Genomic DNA, 15,177 nt, shown 5'->3' with positions numbered 1-15,177 from the left:
AATTCAGAGATGCAAAGTTGAATAAACGCTCAACGACGGTACTCTGCTGGTCCTAGGCTAGACCGTGCTAGAGACGCGAGCCTAGAACACTAACAAAATCACGGCGCTGCACGTAAATAAGGGAAAAGCACACTCTGGAATTTTGTTTTTCGCTCTTTTTTTTACGCTCCTCTTTTTTTTTGGGAAAAATCACTATAATGGCGAGTGTCTCAAAACTCTTCCCTCGTCAAACTGATAGGATGGGCACGAAATTTTTTTTCACTTTTTTTTCGGAAATCAGGGCAGCGACGACGAAAGTGCGACAAAAAATCACTATGATGGCACGTGGCTCAAAAGACTCAGAAAAGCCTAAAAATAGGCTAGGGAAAAAAAATTTCCCGTGAAAATTTTGGCCTAAAAACTGCCCGGGGGTCTCCAGACTCTTTTTTTTCCGAGACCTACACAGGCAAGGAAACACGACTCGGAATTTAGATTGATCTCAAGAACAAACCTAATATGAGAAGAACTCGGATTGGTGGTGGATATATGGTTGTGGTATATGGCAGCGGTGGTGGTATATGGTAGCGGTGGTGGTATATGGATAGAGATTGGTGGTGGTATATGGATACGGATTGGTAGTGGTATATGGATATGGATTCAGAGCGGTGGCGGATAAGCAAAAGTGGTAGATGGGCGATGATGATGGTGCGGCGGCGGCATGACAACTTATGACCAGAACTCGAAACTCTAAAAGACTAGACTCTAAGACCAGCAACTTGACACGACGATGCAACCGCAAATTCAACAAAGCAAAAACCCTAAAAAGATTATGCAAAGGCTCAGATTGGTTCGGATATGATGAACTAACCCTAATTTTTTTTGTGTGGCTTTTTTTTCGTGGACTGTAGGTATGAAGAACAGACTCGATCTATTCTACGAAAAACTGTAAAAATCTCACCGAGCAACCTGGAAATCTGATACCACTTGATAGAGGCTAAGGTGTCCCATTGTTTCGATGAGATGGTGGCTATCGTTTTCTGTGGGAGTCGACCTTGACGATCCGGCTACGAACGTGCGAGACGTCGCGCCTTAGCAATCGCTAAACCAACTTCCGAGGGTTATTGACCACGCCGGAGCACGATCAACCTGACCACGAGGGTCTGTTTCCTGCGAGCAAACGAAGAACAAGCAAGAAACTGAGATTGCAATCGGGATATTGCGAATATAAGATGAAAGCTTTATTGATCAAGGTGGGGTTCTGTGACGTCTTGGTCTGGTCGTTGGACACAAACGAAGTACGCGAAGTTGCAGCTATGGCGAACTTTTAATCTAAACAAAACCCAAAGTCTAAACGACGCCCTAAGGGCTGTATATATGGAGGAAGAGGGGGGAATTTCGTGGCCCTTGAGGGTGGGGTCCGAAACCAACCCTAACTCTTGTTTCCCCACACATACGGACTCTAAAAATAGCCTATACTTAAGTATTTCGAAATTACATGGGCCTGGCCCATTAATAAGGTGACGCAGCACCTAGAATAGCCTATGGACGAATATTATGAAGTGGCATCTTGTATATTTCGTCCAAGGCTTCATGCACTCCTTATGGTGGCTTCAAAGTCCTGAAATCATCACTTGTAAGTCTGTTCTTGATCCCCTTGCGCATGCCATCAACTCCATGCGTGTTCTTGCTCCAATGTTCATCCTTCTCCAAGCTAGGCCCTTCATTTGCAAGCAAAACAAATGTATCCAATTTAGGCAGCATCATAATCTCATGAACATTAGAATCATTACCAAGAAACGAAAGTACCTGGTAATTTAATTGGCGTGCGCGAGCTCTAGTAATTGGTCCAGTATATGTAACAGTAGGGGCTGTGGGTGTAACAATGGTATTGATGTCCTCATCAACTGCCCGGGTTCCCCGGAGTCCTGTTAGCCCAGTGCTATAGCCCGGAATCACTCGCTGATGACCAACATGCTCGATGTGATTCATGTATGCCTGTCTCCATAGGTCTGTGCTGCTTTGGGTTCACGACTAGCCATGTCGGCCCGGGTTCTCTATCATATGGATGCTAGCGACACTATCATATACGTGAGCCAAAAGGCACAAACGGTTTCGGGCCATGGTAAGGCGACACCCGTGGGATACCGTGCGTGAGGCCGCAAAGTGATATGAGGTGTTACTGGCTAGATCGATGTGACTTGGAATCGGGGTCCTAACAGCGTTGGTATCAGAGCCGGACTGCCTGTAGGTTCGTTGAGCCAAACTGGTCGATGTCGAGTCTAGAAATGCTTTAGTTATATGTAGGGGAATTGATTGTGGGAGGGAACGTAAGTCTCTTTTACTCCTTTACCCTATGCCTCTGATCTGAGTCATTCTCTTCTCATTCAATGTGGGTTAAGGACTAGGCTCTCTTCTTCTATCAGGTTCACGTGTTACTAATCCGTAGTAGCTTATAGGATTGTTATTACAAGCCCCAGTTCAGTTTCTACTATTTTAGTATGTTGCTAATTGGATCAGAACCTTGATATGATGTTGTTGAGTGGTATTGCGAACTGTTGTGGATGTCTCAAATCTTTTTCTGAGCATTTTCAGCTGTTATGCTGTCCAATTTTCCCTAGAAATTCTGATGTCTTTGCATTGTGGTTGTGCTTTCAGATGGCCAACCGTGTTCAAAACCAAGTGGTTCGCCTGACCCGGTGCCTCGACGTGCCCGGTCATACTGCTATGTTAGTCCGGGTAATGATCGAGACGGGTTACCGTTGGTATCCCGAATACACCGTCGAAGAGCAATTCCGAGACTTTAATCAAAGCCAATATTTCTGCACCGTCAGGATATTTCCTTCTTATCCAGGATCTACCGAGCCCCTTCACTGTTCCTATGGACTCGGGGTTACTGTTGAGATGGCCGTGCAGGATGCTGCCTATTCCATGATGACCATCATGCGAGTCCGGACTGGCTTGCTTCGGAACACCGACTTCCGTTACATGCCAGCTTCACTTCTGGGAGCGCAAGGGTATCTTCAGGCTATCTATGCTGACTCCACTCCGGAGGACTCATTAACTTGTACCACTGCTGAGATGCTCGAAGATAAGGACCAAGAGAATCGGGCCTTGAGGCTGGAGCTTTTCAATACCCGTGCTGATCATTGGGCCACATTGACTCGGTTTGCACCTGCGGTGCAAGCTGGATGTATGGATACAAGGGATCTGTATCCTGTGAGATCTGCTTTGCCAGACATGGTGGATTGGCGTGATGTGGGAGGCATCACCCCACCCCGTGGTCCCCGCAGGCCACCGCTTGTTGGTCCAAGACCTCATCCTAGCCCCTATGGTCCACAGGCTCCTCAGGACCGTCTGTTCCCGGATGGTCACGTTGAACTTCCAGGCTATGGAGGTGACTTCTATGAGGACTACTACGGAGCTGTCTGAGTTAGTAGTAGTACCACTAGTATTGTAGTAGTTGTATCTCCACTGTCCTGCGTGACTTGTGGAATATGACTTTGTGTGTAATCAATTCCGGAGGTGTAGACAAATAATGTATAGGAGCTTGGGATGCCTCTGATGAGATGTAACGTCTTTCATCATAGTTGTACTGTAGCCTGGGCTTGTACTAAACTATGTATGATGTGTATGACCGTTGGTATATATATGGCAGTTTTATATTACCATGACATACGGATGAACATCTTTGCATTCCGTGTTATCCATTACATTCTGCACTTCCTTGCTAAGTTTGAGCCATCCTTATCTAAACCGTTGTCTTGTTTTCTCCTAGGATGGTCAACAGCCGCAGCAACCCTGCTGCCTCGAAGCAGGGGGAAGCCAGTGCAGCTAGGGGTGAAAATCTGCCTCACCCACCTTCTCTGGCCGAAGTGATGCTGGAGGCAGAAAGAAACAAGCGTGAGACTAACCGCCTGCTAGAGCGGATTGAGCAGAACACTGCACGCCATCCGCAAAATGACTTGGTGTCAATCAATGACTTTATCAAGCTGTACCCACCAAAGTTTAACCATTCCGTCGAGTCCCTCGACGCGGATGACTGGCTTCGCAGCATCACTCACAAGCTACGTTCTGCCAACGTAGCCGAAGCCGACAAGGTTACTTACGCTGCCTACCATCTTGAAGGCCCTGCTAGCCTCTGGTGGGAAAATTTTGAAGCTATGCGCCCGGTCGGCCAAATCACTACTTGGGCTGAATTCAGTGAGGCTTTCCGTGAGCATCACATTCCGGAAGGTCTCATGGATCGCAAGAGGAAGGAGTTCTGCAACTTCACCCAAGGAAGAATGACTGTGGATGCTTATAGTCGTGAATTTGGGAATCTGGCACGTTATGCCCCTAAAGAGGTATCTACTGACGCTAAGAAGCAGGGAAGGTTCCGCAAAGGACTTAGCCCTGAGCTTCGCCGCGATCTTCGTCTGCACGAGTGCACCTCTTTTCAGAAGTTGGTCAATAAAGCCATCAGTGCTGAGACAGGCCAGACTGATTATGACGCTTCATGCAAGCACTCCCGTGATTTTGGCTCTTCATCCGGCTCTGGAGCTCAGAAGCGCCGGGTGTGGATCCCAAGCACGGCACTGCCACCCAGGTTCATCCCGAGGCCATCCTTTGAGGCGCCTCATCCCAACCAGCAGTTTGCACCGCCCAAGCCCTATGGTGGCCCCGCTGCTAATGCTGCTCCATGCCCCAATGTGGTGACATGCTTTAAGTGTGGAGAGCCGGGTCACTATAGCCGAGAGTGTCCCCAGAACAACAACCCCAATCAAACTGGAAAGTCCGTTGGCCGTGGTAAGCCCGCGGGAAAGACATTCTACGCCAAGCCGGTCACTACTACACGTGGCCATGTCAACTATGTTTCAGCCGAGGAGGCTCATGAGGATCCTAACGTCGTCCTTGGTACGCTCCTTGTTAACTGCCATCCGACATCTGTTCTTTTTGATACTGGAGCATCTCATTCATTCATATCCGAGAACTATGCTCGATTGCATAACACGACATTCCGTGACATGCCCACTTCCATGGTAATTCAAACTCCGGGTTCCAAATGGCAAACTTCTAGAGTAAGCCATGAGAACAAAATTCTTGTCGATAGACTTGTCTTCCTTGCATCCTTAATAGCTCTCAAGTCCTCGGACATAAACATCATCTTGGGTATGGACTGGATGTCAGCTCATTATGCTAAGATTGATTGTGCCACTAGAACTGTTCAACTTACTCACCCATCGGGCAAGACAGTCAATGTCTTAACTCGAGTGGCCAAGCGCCAGCTTTACTCCCTAAATGCCAACCCCCTTCCAGACCTTGAGGATGTTCCGGTAGTCCGAGACTTTCCGGATGTCTTTCCAGAAGAACTACCAGGTGTTCCACCTGACAGGGATGTCGAGTTTGTGATAGACCTTGTTCCAGGAACCGTTCCAATTTCTAGAAGACCCTACAAGATGGCACCCTTAGAACTAGCCGAGCTTAAGAACCAACTCGATGAGTCCTTGAAAAAGGGTTTCATCCGTCCTAGTTCCTCTCCTTGGGCTTGCCCCGTCCTCTTCGTCAAGAAGAAGGATGGAACGGATCGAATGGTTGTAGATTATCGACCTGTCAATTTGGTCACCATCAAGAACAAATATCTGCTTCCCAGGATCAACGATCTATATGATCAGCTCGCTGGATCCTCAGTCTTTTCCAAGATGGATTTGAGGTTGGGCTACCATCAAATCAAAATCAGAAACGGGGACATTCCCAAAACGGCCTTTCTTACTCGTTATGGCCAATATGAGTACACCGTTATGTCCTTCGGTTTAACCAATGCCCCAGCTACCTTCTCCCGGTTAATGAACTCGGTTTTCATGGAGTACTTGGATAAATTTGTCGTAGTATACCTCGATGACATACTCATCTACTCCAAGAATGAAGAGGAACATGCCGAACTTCGAGAGCATCGCCTTTATGCCAAATTCTCCAAGTGTGAATTTTGGTTGCCAGAAGTGACCTATCTAGGCCATGTAATCTCTGGCAAGGGTATTGCTGTCAATCCCGAGCGAGTTCAAGCCGTCCTTGATTGGACTCCACCTGAGACGGTCAAGCAAGTTTGGAGTTTCCTTGGCTTAGCGAGCTATTGCCGCCACTTCGTTGAGAATTTCTCCAAGGTTGCTAAACCTCTAACTGAACTCCTCAAGAAAGATAAAAGGTTCGAGTGGACTCCACAGTGCGAGTTCAGCTTTCAGGAACTGAAAAGACGCCTGGCATCTGCTCCCGTACTGGTACCACCAGATTTCTCCAAGGACTTTATTATCTATTGCGACGCCTCGCGACAAGGACTAGGTTGCATACTCATGCAAGATCGTCAGGTAATTGCCTATGCTTCACGGAAATTACACCCACATGAGGAAAATTATCCCACACATGATCTAGAGCTTGCAGCTGTAGTCCATGCACTTAAAACTTGGCGACATTACCTCCTCGGTAATCGTTGCGAGATCTTCACCGATTACCAAAGTTTGAAATATATCTTCACCCAACCAGACTTGAATCTCAGGCAAAGACGTTGGGTTGAGTTGATCTCGGATTACGATTTAGGAATAACTTACACCCCGGGCAAAGCCAATGTCATGGCTGATGCGCTAAGCTGTAAGTCCTATTGTAACAACCTAATGTTACAACAAAGTCAACCACTTCTCCATGAGGAATTTCGTAAGCTTAATCTTCACATTGTTCCTCGAGGATTCCTATCCACCCTGGTGGCGAAACCTACCCTTACGGATCAGATCATCAAGGCACAGAAGGTAGATCCGGGAATCTCCCGTATTAAGAGAAACATTAAGAAAGGAGTCGCGAATTGTTTCTCCATTGATGATCAAGGTGTCGTATACTTTGGAAATCGCCTAGTGGTTCCAAAGGCACGAAACCTGAGGCGGCTGATCCTTAAGGAAGCTCATGAATCCCCTCTCACCATTCATCCCGGTAGTACTAAAATGTATCAAGACCTATGCCAGAGGTTTTGGTGGACTAGGATGAAGAGAGAAATCGCTCAATACATTGCTAATTGAGACGTTTGTCGTCGTGTTAAAGCAGAGCATCAATGGCCTGCTGGCACCCTTCAACCTTTGGCTATTCCTGAATGGAAATGGGATAAAATCAGTATGGATTTCATCACTGGGTTTCCCAGGACCAAGAGAGGGAATAATGCCATCTTCGTCATGATCGACCGACTTTCTAAAGTAGCCCACTTTCTACCTGTTCGTGAGAGTATCACCGCTAGCCACCTAGCTGATTTATACATCTCCCGAATAGTGTCTCTTCATGGTGTTCCATTGGAAATTAACTCAGACCATGGGAGTCTCTTCACCTCTCGATTTTGGGTAAGTTTCCAGAATGCTATGGGAACTCGTCTCTCTTTTAGTACCGCCTTCCATCCTCAATCAAGTGGTCAAGTAGAACGAGTTAATCAAATTCTGGAAGATATGCTCCGAGCTTCTGTTATCTCGTTCGGAATGAGTTGGGAGAAATGCCTTCCATTCGCGGAGTTTGCTTATAACAATAGTTATCAAGCCAGCTTGGGCAAGGCGCCTTTCGAAGTTCTCTATGGACGAAAATGTCGAACGCCTCTTAACTGGTCAGAAACCGGGGAAAGACAACTCTTTGGCCCGGATATGATTCAGGAAGCAGAAGAGCAGGTTCGCGTTATTCGTGAGGAATTGAAAACAGCCCAATCTCGTCAAAAGAGTCAATATGATCGTAAACATAAGCCTATGACTTATGAAGTCGGCGAGAAGGCTTACCTTTGGGTCACTCCGTTAAAGGGAACCCATCGTTTCGGTATCAAAGGCAAATTGGCTCCTCGTTACATTGGACCCTTTCGCATTCTTGCCAAACGAGGAGAAGTTGCCTACCAATTGGAACTACCTTTGCATCTTTCCAGAGTTCACGATGTCTTCCACGTTTCTCAACTCAGGCGTTGCTTCGCGGATCCCATCCGTGGAGTGGACCACGAAACGCTTGATCTACAAGATAACCTCTCCTATCGGGAATATCCCGTTCGTATCCTTGATCAAGCCGAGCGTACCTCTCGACGTCATAGTATCAAGTTTCTCAAGGTTCAATGGTCACACCATTCCGAGAAAGAAGCCACTTGGGAAAGGGAGGATCGTCTTCGACTCGAGTACCCCACCTTATTTCCGGAGGATCCTAAATCTTGGGAGGAGATTCTTTTGAGTGGGGGTGAGTTGTCACACCCTAGCTAGTTCAAGCATTAGAGTGTGCATCATGTTTAAATTCCTCTTAAATTTGAAATGGGGAAGGCAGAAACCCCCAACACCCCCTGGAAACAACTAGGGTTTACTAAAATTATTTTCAATGAACCTGAAATGCCCTTCTAAAAAGTTCACCCTCTTTGTCTTGGGTTAGAACCTCTGGCAAAATTGGTGCACAATTTTCTAGGTCAACAGAAGGTCATTGAATTAAATCATAAGTATTTGAATTTGGGCATTTAAATGCTATAAAATAATTTAAATGCTCAAATAATTCTGGAAATAAATGTTTGCTATTGGAAATATTCTAAACAGAGCCCACATTTATTTTCAGGATTTTTGGAAACGTTTTAGTATTTTTAATAAAGCCCAACAGTTGTAGTTAAATAGAAAAACAGAAACAAAAAGAGAGAGAGAGAGAGAGGGAAGCCCACCTGGGCCTTACCTGTGCTGGCCCAGCCCACCTGGCTCGGCCAGCCGACTGGCCTTGCCAGTCGTCGTCCTCCTCCCGCCAGAAGGATGAGGAGCGAGTGGCCGGCGCCCGCGGCCACACGCCGGCCACCTCCTGCTTCTGCCGACGCCCTGGAGACGTCCAGGGATGCCACGCCGACCCCCACATCCCCCTCTCATCCTCCCTCACTCTCCCCCTCGTCTCCCTCACCCTCTCCCACGATGGCCGAGCGCGGTCCTCGCCGCCGTTCACCGTAGACGTCACCAGAGCCACCCCCTCGCCCCTCCGACAAGCCCAATAGCTCCGCCTCGTCGCCCTGGACCTCTCCGCTGACCCACGCGACTCCAAACGTCGCCAGGACCTCCCCGAGCTCGCTGACCCCCTCTCCGACCCCGCTGTGAGCTCCTCTTCCTCTTCCCTTAGCTCTCGTGCTCGTTTGGCCTCTGTAGTCGCCACTTCCACCGCACCCGAAAGCTCCCCGCCGTCGGCCATGGCGCCGTCGTGGCCAGAGCCACAGTGGCTCGAAGCCAAGCTCACCGTTGTGCTCAGCACAGCACCAGGAGCCCGTAGCCACCATCAACTCCTTCTCCTGTGCAACGTAGCGTCGAACCCAACCCCGTCCGAACTCTGGCCGCCGCTGTCGAGCTCGCCGGCGTCGTTTCCGGCATCCCCATGTCCAACCACTTGCACCACTGGATGCGGCAGCTCCCCAGCTACGCGTAGCACGTCTCCGCCGTCGTTTTGGTTGCCGGAGCACGAAACCCGCAGCCCTCCGCCGCGTCTAGCCTCGTCGGCGGCTAAACGCCGGCAGGCTTTGACCCGTTAACCGGTGGGTTTGACCGCTAACGTGGACTGGGTGGGCCCAGGTTGACTCCCCTGAGTCAATGACAAGTGGGCCCCCCTCTGCTAACTAAATCAAATTGGTTTTAACTAAAAATAATTAGTTTAATTAACTACTGACACGCGGGACCCACCAGTCAGGTTTGACCTGGACGCCCCCGTTGACCACTGACGTCACCTTGACGTAATGCTGACGCAGTAATTAAATTACTGGAATTATTCTTATACAGGAAATTCCAGAAAATAGTCAAAACTTCTAAAAATCATAGAAAATCAACCATAGCTCCAAATGTAAAGATTTATATATGAAAAATGATCAGAAAAATTCAATCTATCCATATGTAATGGTTTCATGCATGACAAAACAAGTTAACCTTGCTGTTTAAGAAGAATAAGGTAATGCACTAATTTGGCTATGTTAAATGATCTAACCTTTGAACCTTTGGTTCAAATAAGCATATTCCTTTCTGTTATAGCTTGCATCAGGCCAAGACACATTCATATTGCCATGTCATAGCATGCCTCATATTGTTGCATATCGTCATGTGTTGATTGTGTTCCGATGTGTTCTTCGTGCTTGGTTCTGCCTCCGAGGATATTCATGAGTATCCAACTGAAGGGCAGTATCCCACTACCACTCCATCAGGCAAGCAACCCATTGATCATTCCGATACAAACCCATGTTCTCGCTTCTGCTCTTGTTTACTGCATTAAGACAACGTAATTCAAACTGCTGTGTGCTACGGTAGTTGAACCCTTATCCTCTGCATGACCTGTCATTGCCACAGTAACTAGATGAAACCCACTAGCATGTGTAGGAGTTGATTGAGCCATGTATGTGATTCCTACCTTGCTATTCCTGCTATGCTTAGAGTTGTGTCAGGTCTGGTTCATCTGGGTGATGGGCTAGAGTGGAATGCTTATGCCGGTAATGTGAGGGATGTGTTGAACATGTTTTGGTAAAGGTATCGATGAGAGGCCATGTAGGAGTACATGGTGGGTTGTTTCATTGAGGCCGTCCATAAGAACTGAGATCTGTATGTGTGATTTAAGATGCAGCTACTACCGTACATTGGGCCCGAAACCAATGGATCCTCTCGGCTTCTTAATCACCCTAGTACTCTGTCCAGGAGTTGCAAATAGTTTCTGGTGTTTGTAGGTTATGTGTTGGCGGCCGTGCGTAGTGCTGACCCTAGGGGTGGGCTATGTTGCGGTAGATACACCGTGGCACGGTGTACCGAGTCACCCGTTTGGTGTCTCGGGAACCCTGTTCACATCGTTCGGGGCCGTAAGTGGAAACCTCGGCCGGACTCCCTGCGGATGGAACCTGGATAGCGATAAACCTGGACTAGAGACTTAAGTGTTTAGGTAGGTCGTGGCCGACACCCTCGCTGGGCTCCCGCTTGAAGGCTGCCGAGTACATGTCGTGTAAACGGCGGTAAGTGGTGAAAGCATGTATGAAGAAGTACACCCTTGCAGGGTATAAAACTATTCGAATAGCCGCGTCCACGGTAAAGGACTACTTGGTTGCCTATGCAGTTCATAGACAAGTTAATGGATACTACTAAAAGACTCAAGATAAGTGTGAGTACCGAGGATGGCCCTCTCATAGGATGACGAGGGAGGATCCCCGGTGGAGTATTGTGTTGGTGAGTAGTGGACTCGTGTGCGAAAACTATTTTACTGGTGGAGTTCCGTAGGATAGCTTAGCCAAGAGTCAAAGCTGGCTTGCTGCAATAACCCCACCACCTTCTTGAGAATAAGCATGTATAGTAGGTTCTGATGTAAGACTTGCTGAGTACCCTTGTACTCATGTTTGCTTAATTACTGTTTTCAGACGACAACACCGCCCCCTCCGATGTGTTCTACGTAGACCTTGACGTCGACGAGTGACTAGCCACCCAGGTGGTGATCCTGGCCATGGAGGGCCCTATGTAGATAGACAGGCTTCGAGAAGCCTTCTTTCTTTCTAGAGTCTGTACTCAAACTAGTTGCTTCCGCATGTGCTTGTATGACTTGAGTGTCGGGTCATGTGACCCCTATCTGTATGAACTTGTTATGTATGGCTCCCTGGAGCCTTTAAATAAAGTACTTGAGTTGTAGAGTTTTGTTGTGATGCCATGTTGTATGTACTCATATCGGGCATATTGTGTATATGATTGAAATGCTTGGTATGAGTGGGATCCGACAATCTAGTTGTTTATCCTTGGCAGCCTTTCTTATGGGGAAATGTAGTCTAGTGTACCTTGAGCCATAGTAGTCCGCTACAGCCCGGTTCATCGGAGTCCTGCTAGCCCAGCACTACTGTTCAGGACACTTGACTGGCCGGCATGTGTTTCACTTTGTTCCTATGTCTGTCCCTTCGGGGAAATGTCACGCGGTGATATCCGGAGTCTTGCCTAGCCTGCTACAGCCCGGGTTCCCCGGAGTCCTGTTAGCCCAGTGCTATAGCCCGGAATCACTCGCTGATGACCGACATGCTCGATGTGATTCATGCATGCCTGTCTCCATATGTCTGTGCCGCTTTGGGTTCACGACTAGCCATGTCGGCCCGGGTTCTCTATCATATGGATGCTAGAGACACTATCATATACGTGAGCCAAAAGGCGCAAACGGTTCCGGGCCATGGTAAGGCGACACCCGTGGGATACCATGCGTGAGGCCGCAAAGTGATATGAGGTGTTACTGGCTAGATCGATGTGACTTGGAATCGGGGTCCTGACAAAGTGGATGCTTCTACCTCACGACAAGGTGAACCAAGAGTTGACAAGGAAGCATCCACAAGTGGGACACGCCAAGATGAAGAGAACGAGGAATTACACCAAGATGAACCCCATCAACCTCCTTCTCCACCTAGACAAGAGAACGACAGCATCAACAATGAAGAAGGCCAAGAAGAAGAACGAGATGATGAAGATGTTCCACCCCGACGCAAACAAAAGCTCTCACGAGTTAGAGCAAGAGTAACAAGAGACCATCCCGTCGAGAAAATCTTCAATGATATCCAAACCGGGAGAATTACTCGCTCTAAAACTCGTTTGGCAAACTTTTGTGAACATTATTCATTCATCTCTAGCATTGAACCTATGAAGGTTGAAGAAGCATTGGAAGATCCGGATTGGATAAATGCCATGCATGAAGAGCTACACAACTTCGAGAGAAACCAAGTGTGGACATTGGTCGAGAAGACCGACAACAACCACAACATCATCGGTACCAAATGGGTGTTTCTCAACAAGCAAGACGAAGATGGACAAGTCGTTCGCAACAAAGCACGTCTCGTCGCCCAAGGCTACACTCAAGTCGAAGGTATGGACTATGGTGAGACATATGCCCCCGTTGCTAGACTTTAGTCCATCCGCATCTTACTTACCTATGCTAATCCCCATGATATCACCTTGTACCAAATGGACATTAAAAGTGTTTTTTCTAAATGGAGAAATTGAGGAGGAACTTTATGTTAAACAACCTCCTAGCTTTGTTAATCCTACGAAACCCAATCATGTTTACAAACGCCTTAAAGCTCTTTATGGTCTTAAACAAGCTCCTAGAGCGTGGTATAAATGCTTGACCAAGTTCCTTATTGAAAAAGGGTTTGATATTGGAAAGATTGATTCTACTCTTTTTACTAAAAGGGTTAATGGTGAATTATTTGTGTGCCAAATTTATGTTGATGATATCATATTTGGTTCAACTAACCCCCATTTTAGTGAAAAGTTTGGAAAGCTAATGTCAGGGAAGTTTGAGATCTCTATGATGAGTGAACTCAAGTTCTTTCTTGGTTTGCAAATCAAGCAAACTAAGGAAGGCACCTTTGTCTCTCAGACAAAGTACAACAAGGACTTATTCAAGAAGTTCAACATGCAAGAATGCAAAGGTATGAAAACACCCATGCCTACTAGTGGACATCTTGACTTGACTAAGGATGGCAAATCAGTTGACCAAAAGGTTTATCGTTCTATGATTGGTTCATTGTTATATCTATGTGCCTCCCGTCCTGATATTATGCTAAGTGTGTGCATGTGTGCATGATATCAAGCGGCCCCAAAGAATGTCATCTTAAGGCTGTGAAAAGGATAGTGAGATACCTAATTCATACACCAAATTTTGGCATTTGGTATCCTAAGAGGTCTTCTTTTGATTTTGTTGGCTACTCCGACTCGGACTATGCCGGTGACAAGGTTGATAGAAATTCCACTTCGGGTACTTGTCAATTTCTCGGTAGATCTCTTGTATCTTGGTCCTCCAAGAAATAAAACTCGGTATCCTTATCCACCGCCGAAGCGGAATACATTGCCGCCGGTTCATGTTGTGCCCAATTACTTTGGATGACCCAAACTCTTAAAGATTATGGGATCTATGTGAAACATATTCCATTGCTTTGTGACAATGAAAGTGCTATTAAGATTGCTCATAATCCCGTGCAACATTCTCAAACTAATCATATTGAAGTTCGTCATCATTTCATTTGGGATCATGTTGCTAAAGGGGACATTGATCTTAAGCATGTTCGTACCAATAAGCAATTGACGGATATTTTCACCAAACCGCTTGATGAGAAAGTATTTTGCCGTTTGAGAGGTGAATTGAACATCATCGATGCTTCAAACTTGGAGTAGAAACTCCATTTGGATACATGCAAGGCATGAGCCTTTGAATGTTCCTTGATATTTCTCGTATCATTATGATCATATGTCTTGGATATATTTGCACCCTTGCATGCAATCTAACCCTTGTAGGTACTTGGATGAATCTAAATCTATGAGATTGTAGCTCACTCACATCTTGAGAAATCTCTACATCACCAAGTCTCTACGATATGGTGGTTGAAGACAAGGAAGCATGAAACCCTTCAACATATCCTTTGACCATTTCTATATATCAAATTGCGTTTGGTACCAAATTCATGACTGTCATTTTGGATACACAAGTGCTCTCCCTTGCTAGACTAACCCATGTAGGTATATGAACTCAAACTACAAGTGGTTCTCCCAATCATTGATGAGCTACATCAACCTTGAGCATCCCACACAAGTTCAACTGCATGATCAAGTTCAACACCACCACCCAAGGTATGTTATTCCATCTTAGAGAAGCTTTACCCCAAGTCATGGGTCAAAGCAACTCAACAAGATGCGAATACATCAAATGCTTAAACGAAAAAATGGTAACCCCATTTTGAGCTTAAATGATGAGTATGACCTACGATCAAGTGTTCTCACTTGACTCCTCAGTCAATATACTCTAACATAGGTGACTTTGTCGCCGACCAATCCTAGATGAAGTTCTCTAGTGTTTCTCTGTGTTCTTGCATTTGTTTCTTGCATATTTGTTCCCCTTCTTATATCAAAAAAAACTTCATCTAGTTTTTATTTTCTTTGTTATGTTCTCCATTCCTTGCATCCTATTAATTGCAAATCCTTCAGTTAATTCCTTGCAAATCTTTGTGAGATATGATAACCCACAAGTATAGGGGATCGCAACAGTTTTCAAGGGTAGAGTATTCAACCCAAATTTATTGATTCGACACAAGGGGAGATAGAATATTCTCAAGTATTAGCAGCTGAGTTGTCAATTCAACCACACCTGGAAAACTTAATATCTGCAGCAAAGTATTTAGTAGCAAAGTAGTATGGAAGTAACGGTAACGGTGGCAAAAGTAACAATATT

The sequence above is a fragment of the Triticum urartu genome, chromosome 7, assembly GCF_003073215.2.
Source record: "Triticum urartu cultivar G1812 chromosome 7, Tu2.1, whole genome shotgun sequence".
NCBI classification, from domain to species: Eukaryota; Viridiplantae; Streptophyta; class Magnoliopsida; order Poales; family Poaceae; genus Triticum; species Triticum urartu.
The sequence above is the reverse complement of the archived record's forward strand: the minus strand, read 5'-3'. Positions refer to the sequence as shown.